The sequence below is a fragment of the Lagopus muta genome, chromosome 4 (genome assembly GCF_023343835.1).
Source record: "Lagopus muta isolate bLagMut1 chromosome 4, bLagMut1 primary, whole genome shotgun sequence".
Taxonomy (NCBI): Eukaryota; Metazoa; Chordata; class Aves; order Galliformes; family Phasianidae; genus Lagopus; species Lagopus muta.
The window spans coordinates 65,505,413-65,531,349 of NC_064436.1; the positions used below are offsets into that span (position 1 = coordinate 65,505,413).

Below are 25,937 nucleotides of genomic sequence, written 5' to 3' on the forward strand. Positions count from 1 at the left end.
TGGCCTCATCCTGATGCAAACTCATGCTAATCCTTTTTGATGGAAGTAGCTCTTTCACACAATTTCTAATAGTTTTTTTGTTGTTGTTCACAATGCTGGTATCAACACTGGCATCATCAGTGTAATCCCAGGTGTGTGGGAACACGACCAAGTGTGGAGGAAGGCGACTGACACAACCATATCACACCTCACCAGACTCAGCAAGAGCCCACTGGACTCACCTGGGCACCTGCTCAACTATACATGAACAGGTTGACCTGTCAGTGCTTCCATGATGAGGTAAAATTGCTTTGGCTGGAGTAGGCCCCCATCTCTCCAGTTCATTGTCCCTGCTCATACTGGGGTATTTCCATGCTGAAATAGGATGGCAGGAAGGTGACATGGAGAGCTCTGCCCAAACCAAGGTGAAAATGCACCTTGATGAAATGCAAGCCAGATCCTGCTGATAACTGCAGAGTGGTGCCTGAATTAATATGCCCTGCTTTTCTGCATAGCTTTTACATAATAATTCTCAAGCACCACGATCTGGCTCCTAGACATATGCCCCTTAGCATGCCTTAAGGCAGACTCCAGCCTATGGAGTCTGTCATTCCTCTGAGATAATTTGGAGAGGTGAACAAAACTCCCATTGACTTGGATGGTGTGCAAGATGGGGGTTCAGCATTGCAAATCCAGGTTAGTGTTATCAAAGGAGCTGATGGCCTGTTGCAAACAGATCCAGAAAGGAAGTTAACCCATCAGTGAAGAAAAAAGATTTCAGTCTAAACCGTTCAGTGGGTATGAATAGGCAGCTGTTGAAACAGAAGTCATCGCTTGAGCTTGTTGAAATACTGGCATGGAGTTTTTTTGCATCTGTCCTCCACCAAGCTGCTCTCCTTGCCAAGGGTTGAAATGATGCATATCAGGGTGCCAGGATAGCCATGCCTAAATCAATCCCCTAACTTGTGTGCATCAGCCCAATTCCTCTATGAAGCCATACGCATCAACCCAAATCTCCCATAAACCTGCATGCAGAGGCTCACAATTAGCCACATAAAACATCTGTGTCATTAACTGACAGCACACGGGTGCTGCCTGACAGATGCCAGCACTAACAGTTTCCCTACAGGCTCAAAGAACTGCTGTTACACAGAGTGAACCAAGACTAGCACTTTGAAAGTGGAAGGTGGGATGCATGACTTCCTCAATGAATCATAGAATACTTAAGGTTGGAAAAGACCGCTAAGATCATGTAGTCCAGCCTCAATCCATCCCCACCATGCCCACTAACCATGTCCCTCAGTGCTACATCTACTCTTTTCTTGAACACCTCCATGGATGGTGTCTCCACCACCTCCCTGTGCAGCCTGTTCCAATGCATCACCACTCTTCCTTAGAAGTAATTTTTCCTAATATCCAATCTGAGACCCTCATCTCCCTTTGGTGACCTGATGGCCCAACTTTGCTTGCTACTGCTTTTGAAGGATTCACTCTCTTTGTCTACAGCTTGGAGGACCACCTCCATAAGCTCTACAGGTATGGAGAACCATCTCACACACATAACTAGGAGACACAAAATCTAAGCAAGACAATGTGGATCCCTCCCAAATTGTCATATTAACTGCAAATACACACATATGCACCCAAATCCACCTTGGCTTTCAGATGCAGTGTTTCACAGGCATTTCCCTGGGAATTTCCCAGCTGCTGCCCTGCTCTGTATTGTAGTGGCATCAGTTACTCTGCAGCTGTAAGATGTGTATGGCAATTATTAGTAATTGTATTCACTTACTCCATATAAAAATATCAGCACAGTTACATGAATGATTTGTGTAATGATATATTTGCTGTTATTGGGACCTAATATGTTATGCCTGTAATTACATACTATGCCCCATATAATAGGCCTGGAATTGCTGTGTAAATTTTGGGTAATTATAGAAAACTATGCTACAAACAGGTCCCGCTGGACCAAGTCACACATTCACTACCAGGAAATAACATTTATTAAAGGTTCTACAATAGCAAACCAATATGAAAGCCAAAAACTTTCTGAGTATACAGCAGTAATGATGAGAAAAGAAAGATCATGGCAATACGTGAGAGAGAAAAATAAACAACACAGAGGAACAAGAGAACATGGAATCATTAAGGTTGGAAAAGACCGCTAAGATCATCCAGTCCAACCATCAACTCATCAGCCCCATGCCCACTAAACCACACCCCACAAAGCCACAAGGATCAGCCCAGGTAGCCTATCCTGTGGGTATGTTTCTCCCAACTCCATTTTAGGCTCTATGAAGGAATCCTCTAAGCAATACCACGTCTCACTTCAGCTTCAAGCTCACTCAGATGCAACCGCTCCAAGTGACGTGGAAGCAGTGTTCATCATTTATAAAACAAGCAAGTTATAATGCTGCATGTAGATTAAAAGTCTGCCAGAGGTCATTACAGCTTACTGCATAGTCAGGCTTTTCTAAATCGCCTGGAAACATTGACATTGATTAAAATTTATCCCCTCCTTCCCAGATGCAAGAGCTTTTCCAGATTTCAGCAGGCTTCCTTTTTTGCAAATCTGATCCTTCCCCTCCTTGCTGCAGTATCTGCACATCTTCTGTCAAAAATCAATAGCAATAGCACAGTCCCTCATGGGTTTCTTGAAGTCATGAGCTGTTCTCCCAAGGATGGGTCCGGATAGGAAGAAATGAGATCAGCCACTTTTATGGCTGGGTGAATAGTTATGAGCTTTGAGAGCTTTCTCATGGTTGTGAGCCTCAGAACAACTTCTGATTATATTAATTTCACTGCAACCTTCCAGCTTCATCATCTACGCTGCCAACTACTATTAAGGTTCCATTAAAAGCCAATGAAACACGGGGCTTTTTACAATACCCAAGACAGAATGATTTCCCTTTCTGGATACAGTAAAAATTTTCAGCCAAAAATACATCCTTTTGGTTAAAAAGAAAAAAAAAAAGAGAGACAATTTCAAGCGGATCAAAATATTTCATAAAGTCTCGTCAGGCTGTCTCAGCCAGAAAAAAACAACCGAGAAAAGGCTAATTTTCAAAGCAAAACATTGATTTTTCCTTTCTGCCTATCATAATTACATTTGTTTCCACTTGCTTATGGAAAGCCCTTGATATCAGGCAATATTTCAGTTTGCACAGGATGAAGAGTTTTGTTCAGATCAAAACATTTTCTACAGCACTTCGTCACTGGTAGATGTTCAGTAATTGAATTTTCTTGTTATTAATTGTACCTTTTACTTCAAGTAGGGTTCAAGTAACATCTCTTTGCTTAACGTGTAGCTAAGTTTAGCAAAAGGATGAAGCCCTCAGAAACTATCAGCTGAATCCAAGCTAATTGTGATTAAAATGCGTAATAAAAAGTGAGGGCTGGGGGGAAGGATAAAATTGAACCCTGGTTACACATACAATAAATTTGTTCACTACACTGTCTAAAAGCTTTAACCCACAATATGTCAATAACTAAAACTTGTGGCTTTTCACATCAGTGTTGAAGCAAACAAGTCTAATTTGGGAATTTCTGTGTGTGTGCTTAGTTCCACTGAAGTTCATGGCCCTTCTCGTACTATCAGGTAAATCGCTTGGTGCCCTGGTGACACAGTGTCAGGAATGGATTTTGTGTAGTGATGGGTTGTGTAGCTTCAAATATAGGGAAATGTGGGTAAAATTAAGTTCCTTTCTGTATGAACATTTCTTCCCATTTGATACTTTCACTTACAGAGATAGAATCATAGAATTATAGAATGGCTTGTGTTGGAAAGGTTCCCAAGGATCACCAAGTTCCAAACCCCTGCAGATGAACAGGGCTTGCCCATCCCATGTACATAAGTGTATGTAAAACACAGGGTTAAATATAAGGGCTTTGCAACAGAGAAGAAGATCTCACTGTTCTATCCTTTTCCATAATATCCATTATAATAGTACATAACTCAAGAACTAGACCCTGAATCTTGCCTGGGGCTGCTGTGGGAATGAAAGCCAGGGAGGTTTTTTAGAAGAAGCAGCCTCAGAGGGCTGAAAGTGAGACCAGCTGGTATTATCCTCAGACAGGCAAGAGCCCCTGATTGAAGAGCAGTACTGCAGGGTCCTGAGCAACCAGGGCTCACCTGGGGATAGGTGTGATGGGCTACGATCCCCACCTCATCAACAGGACGTGTTGGAGCAAACGCTGGGCTGAAAAAGCATTGAGTGCTGTCTGCTAAAGTGATGCACAAAAACAGAATCATAGAACCATTAAGGTTGGAAAAAGACCAATAAGATCAACTAGTTCTAGTGTCAACCCAATCCCACCATGCCCACTAAAACCATGTCCCCAAGTGCCATATCTCCACATTTATGGAATATTTCCAGAGATGGTGACTTTCCTTGGCAGCCTGTTCCAATGCTTGGCCACTCTTTTGGAAAATAATTTTTCCTAATATCTAGCTTGAACCTCCCCTGAGATGGCCAGAAGATGGACTTGAGAGAGAGCTAAATGAAGATAGGGGGTAAATAGCTTCATTTTGGAATCTTCTAACTTATCAGTGCTGAAGTTTGCAGTCTCAAAGTGGTTTATATAAATACACCACCTACGTGTTCCAGCACTGATCTGAGATTTACAGACTGCACTTTTACATATGTACAATTCAAACTGATTGCCATGAATCTCACATGAAATGGTAATGATTAACTATCAATAGCACTGCGGGAATTGGAAAACAAAAAGGAAAGGGAAAGGAAAAGGGAAGGAGAAAGGGAAAAGAGAGGGGGAAAGCAGAAGGGGAAGGGGAGGCAAAGAAAAGGCAAGGAAAATGCTCATGACTAATAAAAACTGATGTTGACTGTCAGGAAAATGATCCTTCTGCTAGAATTAGATATAGGAGCCAAAAACATTGTTCTGAGTGTTTCTGTGGAGCATATGCTTGATATACTCGCAAGAAACTCTTCTACATCAAGTCTTTGTAATTGCACAGATATGGAAAATAAGGTTGAAATCATAAAGGTTTCCATTTCCTCTGGTAGCTAATCAGCCCAGTCTGCATTTATGTACAAGCAGAGAGCTGTCTCCATCCCTGCATCCCTAGGATGCAGCCCTAGGTGCAATGAGCTGACATTTCCCTAATGAATCAAACTATTTGCTTCAGAATTACAAGATGTGGGGCCAATATTTTCAAAAGCTGCCTTTAAAGCTCTGGCAGCAATTTAGTGTGGTCATGTTTCTGAGTGTGAAGTTCTTCATGTGTGAATGCTTGCACTCAGGATTTATTTACTTGGACTGCACTCACACCCATGAGGGGATTGTGGCCATGAACCTTAAGTTTTCCATAGCTATCTGTTGGATGGGAGAAAAGGTTTAAAGGGCTAGAAAACAGGTAACAACTGATTTGCAGATCCAAGATGGTGTTTAGGACTGTAGAGCAAGGAGTGAGTTAGAGAAAAGGAAAACTGAGATGTTCAAAGCCAGGTTGGATGGGGCCCCGGGCAGCCTGATCTACTAAGGGACGATCAGCTCTTGGCAGGGAGTTGGAACTGGATGGGCTTTAACGTTCCTTCCAAACCAAGCTGTTCTATGATTCTATGATTTTCACGTTTATATGAAGCAAGCCCAGCAATTTTGCTACATTCCCTGCAGTCTTCCATTCCTTGCTAGGAGAATGTGGAGCACGGTGCACAGGTCCCAGGGGTGACCTCAGATCCAGCCACTTCACAGCAGTATCCAAAATCCAAGGCTAATTAGTCCTTGTGAGAGGACAGTGGTGCTGCAATGCTCACAAGGATGAATGGGGACCTGCCCCATGGGCGCACTGAGCCTGCGCTTCATCTGCTATCTTCTGTGCTGGGAAGGGGCATGGCTCAGCCTCAGTGTGATTTTAGCACTGTGTTTGCAGTTTTGGGTTATTAGAGACGTGTCTCAGGTGCACAGGACAGAACTGCATTGTGCACACCGAAAGTGCAAAACAGAAAAACGCCGCAGAACTGCCCCAGCTTTCTTCCATCCCTACTTTAGTTTCCTAGTTTTTAAATAAATATTATATTATATTAAAAATAATAATAATAATGATAAAGTAGCTTTTGCAGAGAAAAGTTATTGCTCGGGAAGCACGAAATTAAAAGCTCTCAAGCGTGAATTTGCCCAGCTCCACACCGCGTGCACCTCGCCAGCCCCGCAAAAGGCTGGCAGCTTGCTAATTCCCTCCATGGCCTCATCCTGCAAACATGCAGCCTTGCGAGTGAGGCTTACTCATGGAAACGCTATGCCTGCATTCCAGCAGCGAGCGGCTTGAGAGGAACCTGCTCATGGGCACCCGGGGACACAGCTGGCACTGCCGAGCCGCCAGCCTGGCACCTTTCAGAGGGCTCCAGCAGAGCAGCGAGCTCAGCCCTGAGCTCTGATCCCATGTGCTCTGAAGGACACCCTCTGGCCATGCCTGAGGCCACACTCACATGTTTTCAGACAACAGAAACACGGAATCATAGAATAACAGAATCATTAAGGTTGGAAAAGACCATTAAGATTATCTAGTCCAACTATCAACCCATATACACCATGCCCACTAACCGTGCTCCTGAAAGTAAATGGTTTTCAAGCAGCTCTCAGCAGATTGCTGAAATACACGCAGGAGTTTTGCTGAAGCCAGCTTTCCTCTGTGTCCATCTTTGTGTTGTGCTTGCTGTCTTTCACTTCGGAAAACTCAGATGCTGCATGTTCCTAAGCCCCCTCCAACAGCCTTCAGGCTCTCGAAGTGAAGAGTGGGACACAGAAATATCTCCTGCTAATCATAGCAGTGCCTTGTATGCTTGCAAAGCTGCAAAATGGTTTATCTGGAAGACTTATGAGAAGTGGCTGAGGGAACTGGGATTGTTTACTCTGCAGAAGAGGAGACTCAGGGGAGACTTCATAGCTCCCTGCAGCTCCTTGAAAAGAGGCTGTAGCGATGTGGAAGTCAGCCTCTTCTCACAGGTAACAGCAATAGAATGAGAGAGAAAGGTCTTAAGATGCACCAGGAGAGGTTCAGGTTGGATATTAGGAAAAATTTCCTCTCAGGAAGAGTGGTGATACGTTGGCACAGGCTGCCCAGGGAGGTGGCGGAGTCACCATCCCTGAAGATGTTCAAAAACCCTGGAGATGTAGCACTGAGAGACATAGGTCAGTGGGCATGGTAGGGATGGGTTGATGGTTGGACTGTATGGTCTTAGTGGTCTTTTCCAACCTTAAGAATTCTATAGTTCCATGATCTGCTTCTCAGCTTCATGTGCCAGACACTATAAGGCAAGCTTGTCCCTGAGTCACAGACCACACATTGTGGGACCACGTGGGGTCTTAGAAGCTGCATCACCTCTCAAGGCACCCAGCTCAGGTGATCCCCATAGGATGCTGTAATCACATGCTGTGCCTCACAACCCTCCATTCTTGCCGACATTCCCAAAGAGCAGCTTCCCCTCTGCTGCTGGGTGGTTCTGTGTGTCACATCATATTCTGGAAGAGAACAAAATGCACAGTGTGCTCTTCTCTTAGAGATGGGACAACAAAAGTTGTTTGCTTGCTTTCAAACCTCATCAGCTTTGGAAATTTTGTCCCTCCCGCAGACAAATCCTGCTGGGATTGAGGTTTGTCTCCATCATGGCAGAGCCACCCAGGACATCAGAAATCCCCCAAGGACCACAGTGCTTTTGTAAATCTTCGGGAAGTGCCTGCTGTGAACCCCCAAGTAGCCCCAGCCACATCGGTAATGCAGCGCCTACATGCACCTAATGCTTTCCAGACTCCTTTGGTTTGACTGATGCATGTTTTGACATCTCAGAGAAAACATTTTGCAAGATGCACAGTCAAAGGCTCTTTCAAGCTGAGATGTCCGTGAAAAGCTGCACGAGCACTCCAAGGCTCAGTGCCTCTCTCTGCCAGCTGCTCTAATGAAAGCTCCCTGTGCAGACGAGAGGACAAAGCAGAGAATGATACATTCCTTTAAATAGCATCCTAGCTGGCTTAGCGAGCCCAGGAACGTTTTAACTCACTTATAATTATCCTGTGGTTCAAACTCATTTTTCTGTTCTGAGCACCAAGAGATGGGAAATCTTTAACATGACATTAGCTCATACACAACTGCCCAGAGAGCACCTGTGTTTGTGTCCTTACCAAGCAATACTGCATGCTGCACAGGGCCTACTCCACAATGTGCTGCTCGGGACTTAATTACTTGAAGCAATTGGCACTGAGGTCAGCAGAGGAGGTTTTATTCAGGCAGGGCCTGATCTCAGTGCAGTGATGGCTTCCATAACACATAGTGCTGGCCAGAAAATTCTCACGAGCATCTTCCATGTGACGTTTTTCCAGAGGCAAAGCCAGCTACAGAGGGCCATGCATGTCCTGTCCTTCAGCCCAACGCAACTGTTTGTGAACCAGGTCGGGGAAGGACTCAAACACTTGGGGCCAAGGTGGGGGAACTGAAATAATTGAAATTTTAAACTTAGTTGGAGCCCATGTGCAGCATGACCCATAAGGAATTGTTTTGGCATGGCAGCAGGACAGCAAATTGGCAGGAAAAAGGCTGGGGCTCAAGAGCGTTGGGAATCACAGAATGGCTTAGGTTGGAAGGGACCTTAAAGCCCATCCAGTGCCAACCCCCTGACGTGGGCTGGTTGCCACTCACCAGAACAGGCTGCCCACAGCCCCATCTAACCCAGCCTTGAACGCCCTCAAGGATGGTGCATATCCCTTAAAGCAACTTCACTCCAGGAAGAACTTGAATAGAGGGCTTTCCCTGGGATGCTTGGAAGAAGCATTGCTAGGACAATGCTGAGAGTTTCAGGGTTTCTGTACAGGAAGAGTTATTTCAAATAATTCCCTGTCTCTCACCCCATAAGAGATTTTGAATGAAAACTTTAGATTCACGAGCAACAAGAATCCAGCTTAAATTTATAAAAGAAAAAGAAAAAAATTGTTTAGGGAAAAATATCAAAATATCTTCCCCATTTGTGAGCCAAATGGCGTCAAAAAGCAGTAAAATAAGTGTCCCATGTTTTCCAGTTTATGAACGATCTCTAAATTTTTTCTGGTATCATTTTTCCTGACAAGGGAAGTATGTTTTCCTTTCTGCACCTCTACAAAAGACATCTTAAAGAACCCATCTTGCCATGGTCTTATTTGTACCCTAGTCTACAAGGTTTACATCCCATAGGTCTATAAGGAATACATTCAAGTTAATCATAAATTATTAGAAAAAAATTGCATCTTTACAAACCTGCCAGCCACTGTGTGACAAGTGGATAGATAGCATGTGCTTCACTGAGTTGGGAAGATCACAGAATCATAAAATCACTAATGTTGGAAAGACCACTAAGATCATTTAACCCAACCACCGACCCATCCCCAATATATCACTGAACCATGTCATTTAATGCAACATCTCCACTTTTCCTGAACACCCCCAGGGTTGGTGACTCCACCACCTCCCCAGGCAGCTTGATCTGATTTTTCTATAAGTCTTTAACTTGACAGAAAAAAAAATCCTTATATTCGCTTCACAAGGAGAAACGTGGGCCAAAATCTCCTTTCCCGATTTATTTCCAGAGTTTGGGAATGGGTTAATTTGCACTGAGGAACCATTTTTTGGGGGTTCCTTAGGCCCACAGCACAACTCACTTCGATAGAAACCCATCTCTATGGAGTACAAAGAGAAGCCACTGAAACAGCTTTTCACAGAGCTGCTTCCATGCTCCAGCTGCAGCCATGCTAAAAAGGACTCTGGGTTTTAATCGGAATATTTCAGCTCTTCTGATGACAGTGAGGACAGGTGGCATTTCTCCACTTTCCAAACTGGAATTGCAGCAGCCACAGCTTTCTGCTTTGTAAAGCAGTCCTGTCACTTTTCAATAGGGTGAGAATGGTGCTGGGCCACCAGCAGAGCACAATGAGGACTGGGACATGCTGGCAGCACACTGCCTCCAGGTTCTCCACATCCTACAGCACTACAGAAAGCTGTGTCCAGCACGCACTGCCACGAAGGCAATGTCAGCACCAAGCATGGACCTTACTTACAGATGTCTGCAGTGACAGCAGTGGGCACAGTGCCTTTGACTTTCTTTTCTGAATATGCCTGTGTCAAAATCCATATCCAGAGGAACTCTGTGCTTGAGAATAAGTTATGCTGGAAGCTTGATGAAGGCTCGTTGAGAGATGCAAACAAGCTAGATTAGGTACCAAGTGTTATGACTATTCCTGTCTCATTCCCACAAATTACAGACAGATCACAACTGTGTAGCTCCAAGTCGCACAGAAAGCTTCCATTCATCTCAGTTCTTCCAGATCTTTCCTCACCTTCCACATGAGACTGTATATTTAATAGGAGGAATTTCTTCCCAGAAAGAGTATTAATGCATTTGGCACAGGCTGTCCAAGGAGGTGGTGGAATCACCATCCCTGGAGGTGTTCAAGAAACATGAAGATGTGGTACTAAGGGACATGGTTAAGTGGTTAAGTGTGCATGACGGGATGGATTGATGGTTGGATTAGATGACCTTAGTGGTCTTTTACAATGGCCAGGATTCAATATTTCTAGGATTCTATAACTCACTCATTTATTTCTCCTCCCATCTTACCATTACCAATAGGTCTTGTAACCAGGAAAGAGAGCTTGTTATCATAGAAAGGAGCCTCTTGTCCCAGCAAAGCCTGAAATGAATAGTCATTTCTTCTCTGGGAGGGAATCATGCCAAGCCAATGCAGAGACACATTTGTTTAGTTCGGGTATCACTTCAGGGCACTGCATGCAGACCTACATCAGCCATCCCCCAACCCATAGATGACCTCAAACAGTCAGTGATGGCCTTGTTTTAATGCATATAACAGAAAAATCACTTCAGGAACACATGCAACTTATTCCCTGCATATTAATTTAATCACAGAAAGCAGCTATTTTTGGACACATCTTCCATGGAGAGCCCATCACAGACCTGAGGTCAGATCTGTAATGCATTCCTCACTGCCATCTCCATTACCAAATCATTCTCAGAAATACACTGAATCACAGATCTCCTTGGCATTCACACCCAACCCATAGACCTTTCCACCCAACTGCCACTCTTGCCCTCTACCTCTGCAATGTCCCAGCCAACTTATTCAACATGGGAATACCAGGGAAGCTGGAGGGAGAGGAAGATCAGCATGTGGTGGTCCTGTCACTCTGGACACAATCCCAAAAGATGTCTATACCTGCAGAGGTCCCAGCTGGGGACCCCACCAGGCTATGCTACCCCCAGCTGCTCAGCCACAGCAGCTTGCAGCCCGGCAAATTAAGTATTTAGCAACCACTAAGCTCACAAATAGACAGTAGGCGCCAGAATCCTCAGCTGGGGCTCCTTGGACTACACTGCCTTTATGCTGATTTAAGGCAGCTGAGGATCCGCACCACTGGGCCAAGTCCTGCTGGCCTACCTCAAACTGATGGCTAGTTGATGTGACTTATGACTAAGATTTCCACTTAGGCTAACTCAAAGCATGAGCAGTGCCTGTGTAGTGCTACCATTGTTGATTCCAGCCTTTTGTCTTGGGATGTAACCGATAGGCCTAATAACAGAAATCATACTGCATGCATTCATTCACCCTCTTCACAAGCAGCGTGTTATTGAGCTCAGTGGTGAAAAGGCATGCACAAACACAATGGGGCTGGGATTAAGCCCAGCTGCATTACCAAAGTAAATACTTTTGCTGCTGACAGTTTGTCTGTAGGGATTTGGAGAAAAGTTTTGTGCATCTACTTAGGCAACATATGGTTTTATTTTCCTTGTTAACAAAAACAGTAGTGGTCAAAAGTCAACACCCTCTGATGACTGCTCAGTGGCCAATGTGGAATGGACTTGGTGGTCCAGTTTCTTACACATCCACATTAAAATGATTCTTTTCCTGCATTCTTCTCTCACTTGGCACTGGGGTTTATAGTCCCCACAAGGAAGCAGAGGGGTTTTGAGGTTAATCTCATCTGTCCTCCTTTCTGACTGAAAGCCATCAGTGGTGTGGTTTGGGTTAAGATACTTCGCTAGCTTCCTTAATTCCCCCTGTGATGAAAGCCCCTCCACAATCTGTTTCTCTGAAGCCTGAAGAGAATCAGAATTAATCCTCATTAGCCAACAACGGAGACATGCCAGCTAAGTCAGACTTCTAAAGCAAACACAGCACTGATGAGGGCGAGTAGCATGCCAAGAGCACAAGTGGTCTGAATTTAGCCCTTCATCCCCAGCTGAACACGTATGGTTCTCCAAAGGTCTCTGCAGTACTCAAACAACAGCTGGTCAGTCACCTTCGCATCTGAAATGAAGAAAATCCACAAAGACCTGGCTGTGTTTGCAGTGATGATTTCAGCAGGGCAGAGGAGGGCAAAAAGTTGTCTGAGCTTCCACAGGTGTCCATCTCCCATAGCTCCAGTGAAGTTATAGGCACATACTGGTACTCAGCATCATTGGGAAGGAAAAAAAGAATTGCTATCAAGCCTCCCACAGCTGATTCGCTTCAAAGATTTTAAAGCTCTAAAGGTGTAAACAGGTCTTGTCTACACTGAGGTAATGAGAGTTACATATGGCAACTAGAGCTCAACTGCTAACACTCAGCGTCTGCAGGGTCAGTGAGCTTGAGCACTGCAAAGGAGTGTTAACTAGACCCAACACATGAAGTAATTGTTTTTAAGGGAGAGCATCCAAGCTGGAACACAGCAGTGTAGAACATGTACACCAGGACAGGTGTAATCCCAGGCACAGTGGGTGGGAAGGAAGGCTGGAAAAATCACAATTAAGAAGCCAAGATGTGTTGTGTAATCCCAATGCCCCTGCCAATACAAAGGTAGTTTTACTGAGGGACAGATCCTTTCGATGCCCAGCCATCCCACAGCATGTTTACCATCTTCAGGACACTGCAGAGATTTCTGGAAGCTGAAGGTCCAAATTATTTTACAGGGGATGCTCAAACCTGCCCAGAGACAGCCCACAGTGGGCAGGCAGCCAGTGCTGGAGGAGCTCAGCCAAAAAAAGATGCTGCAGCTCAGGTTGACACACAAAGGGAGCTCACAAACAGCCGGTCCTAATCCCATGCTCACTATCCATGGAGGAGAAGGGTAAAATCAGAAATTGTTTCTGTTCCTACGAGAGAAAATTGGTGACAATAAAACTTCTCACCCCCTCTGCAGAAGTCTGAGGGTTTTCATTGAAAAAGCAAAAACTGAAAAATGTTTGGTTTCTGGCAATCAAAAACTGGAAACTTTTTGGCCACAAACCAAAACTATTTGGGGTTTTTGGTTTTGTTTTGGGATTTTGCCAAACTCCTTAGCTTTCCATTGCCAAAAAACTGCACGTTTTTCAAGCATTTTCTTTCTCAATGAAAGCCCCAAAATTGTTGTTGAAATTGGACATTTCCCACAGAAAATTTTTGATATTATAAGAAAAAAAAAAAAAAAAAAAAAAAGAAGAGGCATTTTCAGCAGAAAGAATGTTTTGACTGAACAATTTCATCCAGCTCTATAAACACATCCCTTGGAGGGACCACCACATCTTCACTTTCACCTTCTCTCCCCAGATGGCTTTTCTTTCACCCATGGGACCCCAGAGCTGTGACCAGGGTCTTGACCACCCCACAGCCAACCTTCATGGCCCTCCTTGGCACAAATAGATCTCAGGTAGTTGCGTCTTCTGCTTTTCCTATAAAGTACCAGTACCAATTATTACCGTGGATATTAGGCTACGCAGCAAAGGACAAAAAATATCCAGAGTCTAGATTCAGCAGATCTTGTTTGGACCACACAGCCCACATTTGATTCTGTGATTCTGGAAGATGAAAGGAGTTCTCCAAAATACCCAAATGTTATTTACCCACAGTTTAATTGGAGCTGCTGGCCCTGAGTCCCAAATAAGCCCCACAAAGCACATGGCTGATACTGACTGTACTAATATTTGCATGCAAAATGTGAATATTAGATGTAAATAAAGAATTAAAAAATTAACTACAATAGAGTACCAGCAATTAAAAATGAAACAAAGAACTTTCGGACTTTTCTACCCCAAGCACCAAATCAGAGATGGTGTTTGCACCTCCTTCCCAGGGATAACGTTGACCCAAAGCTGAAACCAGAAACTGCATGAATGAGGGGGAAATTTGGACTGGAGTTTGAGTGCCAGAATGTAGACTACACTTTTATGAGGTGGATCCAAACTACAATAACAAATTTCAGCTTCCTGAAGCTCTGGGCAAACTTGAATTTGGACCAGGATTTGAATTTCTCTTCTCCAACAAATCCTTCACTAAAATGGCAATTCTTTGCTCAGATAAAACTAGGATATATTGGAGTCTTAATAACAAAGTGGAGCCATCCTACAGGGTTTTTTTGTTTGTTTGTTTGTTTTTTCCTCTCCTGGAAATAACCTCTTTTCTTGCTTTCAGAGTCTGTCAGGATATTTTCCTTGGCTGGGACAGTGATCTAGGTATTCGATGTCCCTGAATGAGCCATGATTACTGTAGAGAAGGACAGAAGAACTGCAACCAACAAGGGGAGGATGACCATGCACATCAATGGCAATGAGAGCATGCCAGGAGGAAAAGATCCCCATATTTAAGGAGAAATGGAGCTGCCATACAGCAATGGTCTGGAAGAATTTGGGCAAGGCATTTGGAGGAATTAGCCAGGGTGAGAACTGCCAACAGGATGAGGTAAATTTGGGCATGTTGGCTCAGAGGAGAAATAAAGAACTGGTGGGGTTTTGGTACTGGGAAGAAAAAAAAAAGTGCATCTTTCCTTTAAGAGAAGAGGCAATGCAGTGGCTCTGGATGAGAGGAAAGACAGATGCGGAAAGAATGGTGGTGTTGCATAGCCATGGGGTGCAGGTATTCAGGATAGGTAAATATTAGGAAAAAATATGAGGTTGGATATTAGGAAAAATTTATTTTCTGAAAGTGTCATCAACCATTGGAACAGGCTGCCCAGAGAGGTGGTGGCATCATTTTTTCCTCAATACGTTCAAGAAACATGGAAGCATGGCACTGAGGGACATGGTTAGTGGGCATAGTAGGGAAGGGTTGGTGGGTCGACTACACGATCTTAGAGATCCTTTCCAATCTTACTGACTTATCTTTCTATAAGTCTATGACAAAGACAGGGCCTGTCAAGGGCTGGGGACAGGATGGGAACAAGAGGAAGGTCTGATGGGCTTTTGGGGGGCAGATGAAGAAAAGGATTAAGGCGGCTGGTGGTCAGTGAGGAAGAGGAGCAGGTGAGGTTTTTCTTTTGGGGACAGATATTTGTACTTCACACTTTCTTTTTTTTAATCTTCTCTCAGTAAAGCTTATTGAAGCTTTTGTCATGGTGAGATGCCGCCTGTCAGGTGAGCTGTGGTTCACAGTGCTGTGCTCTAAGCCCAAGGTGAGCAAGGGGGAACACATTAGTTTAAATCTCGGCAAAATGTTTCCCGAGGAAGTAAGCTGGAAACACAGGTACTGCTATTCACCTCACTGCTACGCTGTGCAGCTGAACTCTTCACATCTTTAATAAAAACCTAGAAACAAACAAAACACCAGCACAAAATAGCTTTAGAGGCAGAACAGATAGCATGAAAGGCAAGCTGAAAGCCCCGTCAGCAGAGGGGTGGATGAATTGCCATACAGCCCTGGGAGAGGAGGAGACATTTGTATTTCTTTAATCTACATTTGAAGTTCAGTCAAATGTCCTTATGATAAACCATGCTCCAGCAGTGGATGTTATTTAGATTGTCTTTACAAACTCAAGAAGAGAAACTGAGGCAGGGCTGAGCTTTGAGAGCCAGCTGCATAAACTCCCTCCATAGATTTTTACTTGGACTTCTTTCATCCATCTTGTACTCACATAGTTAAGAAGATCTAGGAAGCAGCAATTCCTCTGCTTTCCAAAGCAGTTACTCAGGAAACGACTAATTAAGTGGCGGTGTTATTACAGCAGGTCCTCAAGTCTCCAAACACAACCAGTGGCGATTAGCCAGGCGTCAGCTACTGGGCGGGATTTCCCACTGCCCAGCTGTGTAATTATCATGGCAGCTTAGCCAAAATCATTTGACAAAGAAAACCAGCTGCAGGCTGTGGGTCCGGGAGATGATAACACACATCCAGCTGAGAGAGAAACAATAACATCTTCCCCTCTGTATTCTCCCAAAAGACCAATTAGGATAGGCACGCTACATTCCTGCAGGGGAGCAGATAGAAATATTGATTTCTGAGGAGCATGTGGGATAAGAAACAGGAGAAGAATAAGGCTTACTGCAATTTTAGTGGTGAATTGAACGTTCACTGCCATCTTCCTTGCATCACAGCACAGACGTGGCAGGTGGAGACTGCTAAGGCAGGGAAGACAGAAGCTCTGCTATACTGACTTGAAGTCTGGACCCTGTTCTACAGCATCCTCCATGCAGAGAGAATCTGAGATTGTCTTTAACATCCCCAACAAAGCACTGAGCTGGAGTCTGAGTGATGGAAAAGCTTTGGTTTTTTTCCCTGAAAGCAGATTTCTGCTGCCTATGATGTTGCATAACCTCCTGCCTCAGTTACCCCACCTACAAGAGAATGGCAGCTGTGTTCACTACCTCTCCAGTTATCTCAGACCATCATGTGATGCCTTCCAGCAAACTGGGCAGAGCCTGGCTCGCAGCTCAATGGCTTTCTTCTGCTTCTCTGAACCACCAGATGCACTTCAAGAGTTATCTTACGTGTTGATGGTCACAAGGCTTTTGAGTACATACAAACAGTTGTTTGCATTCTGCCAGGTATGGGTGGTGCACAGGGAGGAGCAAGGAGACAGATAGAAAAGAGATAAATTGGGCTGCCAGCACATCCGGGAGTGTAACTGGGGTTACTTACTAGCATAGCAAGACAAATGCAGGTTAAGGGAAGAGACTTTGTGGGGTGGTTGCAACCAAGTTATACAGTACAAGCATCAGCACAGTGTTATCTCCAGCCTCACTCCCTGCCACGTCCACCTGACCTGCACACTTTCCTTGAAAGCATGTAACCTAGCACATCATAGCACAATGCAGATCCACGAGCTGCATTTCCAACATTTGGAAATAGCCAGGACTGCAGATGGGACACACCTAGACCTGCTGGCACACAGAATGGTGTGAAAAGCTTGGCAAATAAGGACAAGTAGGAAAGACAGCATTTTCCAGAATAGTAACACAAAGTTATCTATATATAGTTGTTTCTTTCCAATTTCAAACCATAGAATCCTTAAGGTTGGAATACACCTCTAAGATCATCTAGTCCAAGCATCAACCCATCCCCACCATGCCCACTAAACCATGTGCATCAGCACCATATCTCCACATTCCTTGAATGCACCAGGGATAGTGACACCACCACTTTCCTGGGCAGCCTGTTCCAATGCCTTAATCATCATCCAACATAATTTCTTTGCTCTCATCCAAATTTATTTAGAGCAATCCTATCCTTTGCTGCAAACAAGCTGTTTGAAGCCTTCAGGCAGAGAGATAGACCTCGCTTAACCCATCACATGAGGAAGTCATCACTTTCATGAAGGTCCCAGCCTCAGCCTCTAACTACATCCCCAAATCTGCCAGTCATTAGTAAATGCCTTCTCAGAGGACCCTTCAACCAACAAATCCATTTGCACTTAAATTACCCAACACGTAGCACTTGGCCTAGATAAGTAACGAAGTGTGTGACCTTCCAGTGATCAAGCATTGCTAGTATCTCAACAATTTCAAACGTTTAATAACTTAATTTAATGCAGTGAGAATGATTTGATTGAATGCACAATATCTGTAGCAGTTAATTAACCACAATAGCCCAGAGAGGTCTTGGATTTCGTACAACCTTTCAATATAATTACAAATTTTTAACAGCAAAATGAATTTAAATCCAGCCTGACACAGCAATCCATCTTCATCTCCAGATAAAAGGTAGCACACGCAGAATTAACATTTGAAAAAAAGCCATGGGCAATGGAGAGAGACAAGGAGCATTAGCAGATGTGCAGAATGAATTATTATTAGTGCCATAAAAGGGGAGGACTGGATGAGAGCATTGCATTGTACAGGTTGGATGTATAACATAGCTGCTCGCTTTTCTGGCATTACATGTAATACACAAGTTTAGCCTTTACATGTTACAGAGTTTAAACTGAGTTTATGCTTTACGGCAGGGAAAGTGCTGAGCCATTTAGGTCAATCTGCATCTCTACTCTTGGAAGACCAAATGTGTTGTGACCAATTCATCCTTCTCCAAGGCAGCATCTGCACTCTGGCAGACAAAAAACATACCTGCTTTCACCTCTCAGCAAAATGAGTTCAGGCACAACAACCTCCTGATCTGTGCTGAGGTAGGTATAATGCTGTAACATGATGGAAAGTACAGCAATAATAGCATAGTAGTAGGCTGCAGCAAATGAGAACAAGCCCAAATGAAGCAGCTATAAATACAGAAACAAAGGAAGAAAAACTGCTTACCTACAGAAGACCTTTGGTAGGCAGGGATCTCCAGTGCCTGGAGACTCTTGCCTCCACTGCCAACCCTTAAATGAGGCTGGACCCTGGCTCCTCCCCTTGTGGTCACTCAGTGCACTGCTTGCACCTGAGCTCCCCCAGGTTGGCCCTGCCTCCCCACCAGATGCTCAACCACTGGTTCGAGCTGTGACTTAGCATTTCCACTATGGTAAGCAAGAAAATGCTGTTCTCGTACTCACCCTGCTGTGTGCCATAGAACCTTCTTCCCTCCTGGTAAGCCACCCCAGGAGCCTCTCCTGGAACTTCTCTCCATCTCCCCAGACGTCCTGCAGCTTGCAGGGGCATGAGCATTTGGGTGTGGAGTCTGTGGGATCATTAAGGTTGGAAAGACCAATAAGAACATCTAGTCCAACAATCAACCCATGCCTGTGTCTGCTCTAGGCTACGTCATTCAATGCAACATTGGCCCTTTTCTTGAATGCCTCCAGGAATGGTGACTCCACCACTTCCCTGAGCAGCCTGTTCCAATGCAACACCACTTGGAGAAGAAATTTTTCCTAATATCCAACCTGAACCTCTCCTGAAGTAGTTCAGGGCAGTTGGAAATATCTGTTCCTCTGCTGGCTGTGAAACACATTAGATGTGTGATTCAGGAAGGGAATAGGCTTGGGCTTATCCTACAGGCAGAACATCTCTGCGCACAAAACTGTTGTTGGTATTAATGAATGTAACGTGACCTGGAGCCACTTCCCTGCCATTTAGTAATATCTGACCTCAAAAACTAAAAAAATTATGACACTTTCCAGCTGCCTCCGAAGTAATAATAACAACAAGGGATAAATATATTTGGAGTTCTCATTTGCCTTCTTGGTTTGAACCTTTCACGTTCAGAGCCTCTCCTCAGAGCCATGAAGGCAAGAAGCAGATTTTAAGTGAAAGGTGAAATTTCTCTTCCAGCAACTAACTGCCTGCCTACAGCTGCCTGCTCAAAGCATTTTAAGCCTCTCTGGAGGCTGTGCTAGTGTAAAGTCAGCGTGGTTAATTTCTGTGGAAGTGCTTCCAATTCACACTGGTGTTAATAAGAACAGGATCAGACTGACAGTAAAACAGATGAAAATACAATGAGAGTAAATTACAGATGTCCTGTGATCATGATAGGAAGTAGTATTAGTGGAAATTAGGAGCTCTAAATAAAGATAGCTATTTGTTTTTGCTGTTCAGAACCTTACAGATTCCTACTTAGCTTGTGTCTAACAAAGACTTTTTTTTCTCCAACAGTTTGTGAAACATTTCTATAAATCTGTCCCATGTAGGGCTTTAATTGCTGAGTTCAAACCAAGCTGACTCTGCCAAATGTGATAGCATCAGCTGGTGGCGTCATTTGTCATTGTTACAAGCAAATAAATCAGTGAGTTAATCAAAGGGGATGAAAAATGAGGTGGCTTCATTTTCTGGAGTTCTGAATCCAATTCCTTCTCCTTTCTTCTCACCAGTCTGCACCAAAATGCCAAGAGAACCAGCTGGCCAAAAGGCAGTCATTCAAAAATCTTTTGTAGACAACACATAGCCACATTCTCAGTTGATAAAATCAAGGACAAACAGACAGAGACAATAGTAAGGCAAAGAGGAAAAAAACACTTTCTGAACAGTGCAGCAAAAGCCAATATGCAGTCCCTGTAAGACTGCACATCAGCCCAGGGTCCTTCCCAGCCCTCGTTATCAGACTGACATAGAATTTCAGTTAAGCACCAGAATGAGGAAGCCTACTGTTTCAAAAGCCCCTCAAACTGCTGGATAAAGAAAGCAGGGATCAAAATCTGAATGAGTCTGAGTGTTTGGGAACCATGTTTGTCAGCAATGTATTGCCTGGAAGCTCAGCTTTGGGCTTCTGCTAATCCCATGCAGATCCCAGGCATGAGGTGCCTCTGTCTTGCAGACACAAATAGGGGATCATTGCTGGCAAGTCTTTGTTCCGGTCTTTATAAGCCACAAAATAATTGAGAACATTATAATCAAAATGATGAAAATTTGCCCTGCTTGAGCCTGGAGGTGTTTGTGGGTGAAGCCCTCCCTGCACTCTTGTAATGGCCAGCTCAAAGGGCATTCAGCATTGTTGGGGATGGACTTGAACCAGAACCTAAAAACCTTGCAACATTTGAGGGAGGGAAAGCAAAACACACAAGCAAACAGAAAAAATAGCTAGAGCTCATATTAATTTCCAGCAATGACAGTTTTGGAATAAAAATCCTGACTCTTGCATTATAGTTTATCTCTTTCACAGATGCCTTTGGTGGAAAGACAGGAATTTTTTATCCGACAGAAACTTGTTGCATTTCATGCAGTAACTCAAACTGATGGAGTAAGCTCCACATTTCTTAAAGGATTAAGTCAAAGAGTTTGCTTATTCTGATATTTTTTTTCCTCCCTAAACCACTGCGAGGAAATGATGTGACCAACACTCCAGTGGAAGTCTGTGGAGATGCACATGCACTCACAAAGGACCAAAGTGCTGTGTTAAGAGTTGGAGCTGCTCCGAGCCTTTTAGAACTGCTAAGTGAGCATATGAACTGAAACATTTACACCTTAAAATTTCCAATATCTACCACACAGCTGACTCTAGGACAGAGCCCAAGTCTTCCAAGATCACAGCCAACACCAAAAAGATCATCTCTCCTCAGGCAACTTCCCATAGTTTATTTTCCCCCTTAATCTGTCTCCCATTAACTCTCCTAGCAAAGTCCACTATGAATCCAAACCCAATAATCCTGAGTTTACAAATATTTGTAGAGAAGTGGAAGAGTAAGAGCAAAACAGCCTTCTGCACAGCTTTTTCTTCATCCTTCATCCAACTGCCCCTACCCCAGAGACAAACATCCCGTAACCTTGCATACATAATGGTTCTCATTCTTCATATCTTTTTCTCTCTTTAAATTTTCTTTAACAATAAAATGACACTTCATTTATCACCCTTTTCCTGAATATTTTTTCAAACAGCATCAGAACAGAAAAAAGTGAGGACTAAATAGTTCTCCACAGCCAACTCCTTCCAACTCCATCATATTCAGAGAAGAGCAGATCTGGTAGAACCCAGATGTTGCTCTCCTGGTTAATGGGTCAGATAGGGCAAGCTGAGCTACTAAGCTTCATGTTTTGGATGAAAGAGGAAAAAACTGCTCTCTTTCCCAGTATATGTGGAATACCTCACTCAATGGGTGTGAAAGAGGTGGGGATAATAGTGTGATATTCCCTTCACTGACAGCTCTCACAGGTTGAAGGATTTCAGGTATTTTCACCAGAAAAGCGAAATGCAGACTTACCTCCGAACCAAGCAGCAATCCGTGAAGAAAACCACAATGTTAATTAAACATAAAAATTAAAAAATCACAACCAAAGTTGCTTTTTCTGGGGACTGAACTTACATTCTCTGATTTTGACCTCCCATCTACTAATGTGTATGAAAATCCCTCCACAATCAAGCATTTCTTCATGGGTAATTATCTTGATTTTTATTACACAGGAATTCCTTTTCCTGTCAGATGGGATCTGGGTGAGCGAGCACAACCCATGGCACCTTTAGTTCCTTTAGCAGACACCACAGTGGATGATCTCACAGAACGGGCATTTCCCCTCAATGCACAGTTCAAAGCAGGATCACATCCCTACAGATTTCCTGCAGACTAGAAGAAGGTTGCATCTAGTTCTTCCTCCAACTCAAGAACAGTGGCCAGAACGAGCTACAATTTTTTTTTTTGAAGGAAAGGATAGCAAAGAAGAGAGAAATGCCCTTGTAATAAGCAAATAAATAGCAAGTCGATGGTAGAAGGAAAGCACAAACTGCAAGAAAGCAGCAGAATAACTGAATAATAACTGGTACAGTAAGCATGCATTACCAGGACATCTTCTGCTTGGTAAGATGCAGCAATCAACACATTAGCATAGTGCATGCAACACTTTTTCTGCATTTGGCCCCAGACAACAAACCATCCTACAAAGCGGCTGTGTCAGCAGGAAAGATCCTGCTGCTGAACAACTTGACCTCATGTCTGCTGAGGATACTCTTCACGTCCCCACCTCTGACACCACTGAGCAATGGTCGCGGTCTCAGACCCCAGTGCCATGTGCCAAAGGCTCACTACATCATCACGTTACCATTCTAAAAGCAGAAATCAAACCAAAACCATGTGTCTTCTAGCCAAAACTCACCACTCCATCCCAGGTCTCATGACCTCTGGAATCTCATATCCTAAAAGTGTGTCTTATGCCTTCTTATGCCTCTACTTGGAAAAAAATTCCTTGATAGAGAGTATCTCATCCTATGCATCCATACAAAAAGAAAAATAGCACGTTTCCATTCAGCCCTCCAATGAGTTCCAAAGCACCACTGAAGAGAGCCATTGTGGAATGACTGCATTACAAAAGATCTTAAGACCTCTTCCAGACCATAAAATATGCAACAAAATGGAGTGCCAAATACCAGTCCTTTCCGTGGCCCAAGACAAAGAGCTGCCCTGCAAAGCATTAATCCTTGCAGCTGCCTTAAACTATTCATGTCTCTCTGCTTTACGTAAGGAGCCATTCCATTCTGGCTACTGCTCTGCCTGAAACAGAGATTTGCAGAGTCTTTAAAACAATTAAAGGTCATTCTGTAAACAGAGAACCCAAGGATTTGAATGGGAGATTGTGACTTCTCAGTAGAGGCGGCCAGACTATTTATTTTCAGTGGAGAGTAAATTTACCAAAAAATGTAGTTATGATTGCTTCTTCCTAACACACATCAACACCCCTTTCTTTTATCTAATAGTTTCATGGTTAGTACATTCACTTAGACTGTGAGGAACCCTGCCTCAATTTCCTCCTCTTCCTGGGGCCATCTGAATTTGAATCTCTCATCTTTCTGCCCCCAAACCACCAGGCTATGGGACATAGCTGCGCTATTAAAGATTACAAAAATGAATCTGTACTGAGGTCAGCTCTGCAAGAGCAACATGCTGCTTTGTGTGCCAGCCAGGGACCATCTCCAAGGCTGGTGACAGGAGAACCTGGCTCCAAGTGCCACCCAAGAGATGACCTCTTTGTAGGAGACACAAAATCACATACAGAAGTGGCCATCATGTTTTGGGGAACTGTGAGCTCTGGACAAGATATATACTGGCAATGTATCATTTGAGTCACCCTATTATAAGATCTCCTCTTTATGATTCTACTCAACTTTTCATACATAGATCTGAGTAATTGAAAACTTGATCCACAGGTATGAGAGAGACAACCATGGCCTTCCATTTTTTAGCAGAGACTTTTAGGGTTTCATGACACTGTGTGCAAAGCTCTAAGAGGAGTTTTGAGAAATATTTTCTGATGACTACTGTATAGAGTTGCGGCAGGCTGATTGTCTCAGAGGAAGGATTTTGAAGCCAATGGAGCCACTCTACCAATGGTGGAGCAAGTGAAATTTAAGTTTGCTTCACCATGTGCAAGCTCTCGAAGAGATAGGTGTGTAGGTACAAGACAAGTACTGCTTCCACACAGCTATTGGGTTCTTTGGTTTCTGCACAAAGGCCTGAAATAAAATGTTTTCATTTAAAACAAAAGAACATTGGGTTTGACACAAAAATGTTTTTTAATTTTTTGGGTTACTGAAAGAAAGCAAAAAATTTAAAGCTTGGCTGGAGCAAAACCTAAATTTTTTACAAATGTTTGGTTTTATAACTGAAGCATAAAAACAAACAAAAATCTGTTTCTCACAGCTCAGCTTCTCATCCTGGTAAGTGGTCTTTCTCTAAACCACCAGTTTTCTGGAAGTATGAGATGCCACCTTTGATAGTCTCTTTATTGGGAGGCTAGAAGAATTCTGCTTAAGAACAACTAGAACAAAATCCTCTTTAGTGACAAGCCTGAGTTTCTGGCATGGAAAAAAAAAGAATCATCCTCCAGGTGACTTTTTATGATAGAATCATAGAATGGCTTAAATTGGAAGGGACCTTAAAGACCATCAAGCTCCAACTCTCTGCTGTGGGCTGGTTGTCACCCACAGGATCAGGCTGCTCAGCGTCCCATTCAGCCTGGCCTTGAGCACCTCCAGGAATGGGGCACCCAGAACTTCTCTGGGCAGCCCATTGCTGTGCCTCACCCCCCTCTAAGTAAAGAATTTTTGAAGAATTTTTGTGACAAGATCTCTAATGGCACCACTCATGGCACCAACCAGCAGCCAGGCCCGTGTCTCGCTGATTTTAACTCAAAATGAGTTGAAGTGAGAAGCTGCACTTTAGCTAGAGTAGGTCCCTCTAGAAGGTAAGTCTCCAGCTGTGATTCAGCACAGTCCCTCTGAGGAATAAAGGACAGATGCCCAAATAACCCAGATGGCACCTTTAAATAACAAGCTTTTTAGGACAAAAAAATTCCAACATTGAGACAGACATATATTAACGAATATATCCTTCCCTCCGAATTGCACCACATAAAGAAAGCTGATTTTTGCAACACCTCGTGCTTTGCATGTGGGGACACAGTGGGCTGGAGAAGTTTGGAGCCTGTTTTCCCAAAATAGCAAATATCCACCATCTTCACAAGAGCGCAGAGCTCAGGTTCAGCCATCTTTTGGCCAACGGAAAACCAGGCCACCAGACTTCTGCAAATAACCCACGCCATGTTGTACAGATAGAAAGAGGACTCAGGGCTCCTGCCTGTCGCAAAATCACACAGATCCACCCTCTGTCAGCCATCAGTGTATTTTAGAGTCTAGAGGGGAAGATGTAGGAGGAACAGCTGAGATCCCTTGGGTTGTTTTGCCCAGAGCAGAGGAGGCTGAGAGACGTCCTCATGGCGGCTGCAGCTCCTTCATGGCGGCCTACAGCTCCTTAGGGGGGAGGGTATATATGGCACACATCTTGCTGTTTTCTTCCCTTGTTTGTAGTACGTACAAGAGAGAAAAAGCGAAGCGGAACGAAGGAGTCAATGTATTAGCAGAGCACACAGGTCTTGCAGCATTTATTACAGCTAATTTGATGATCTGCGGTTTTACATTCTGTTCTTCCCCGGATTTGGGAAACAGTACATGGGACAGGCAGAATGCAGTGTGAGGGGACTCCAAATCGCTCTCCAAAGACAATTAACTGCTATGATTATTCGCTAATAATGAGCCCATGTTTGCAAACAAGCCTGACCACAGAATATGCTCCATGTTATCATCAGCCCCAGGCAGAGAAACCTGATATTGCCTCAAAACACACCGAGTTCCTCACTACGAGGAGCAGCGCTCACTTTTTTATCTTCTGCCTTGAAATTGCAGTATTTTTTTATACTATAATTGAATTTCAGTCCTCTGTGTGTGTGTGTGTGAAGAAAGGAAACACTTCACTCAAGATTTACTGCATGTCTGTTACTGTGTGGGCTGTTTTGACTCTGCAGCGTAGCAGAGACCATGCAAACCGCGCACTATTGGAATCAGTTCAAACTTTTACAGTCTTTCAAATTGGGGCTGGAGCCGGAGAG

The 25,937-nt window shown here is 43.8% G+C and overlaps 1 long non-coding RNA gene across 1 annotated transcript; it reads right to left on the reverse strand.

Moving 5' to 3' along the window:
• Positions 1-11,682: 11,682 nt before the first annotated feature.
• On the reverse strand, positions 11,683-20,159 carry LOC125692439 (uncharacterized). The gene is made up of 2 exons (XR_007376662.1): positions 18,453-20,159; positions 11,683-13,112 (listed from the first exon to the last, which is right to left on the reverse strand). It is a non-coding gene; the product is annotated as an uncharacterized LOC125692439 (long non-coding RNA).
• Between the last annotated feature and the right edge of the window lie 5,778 nt (positions 20,160-25,937).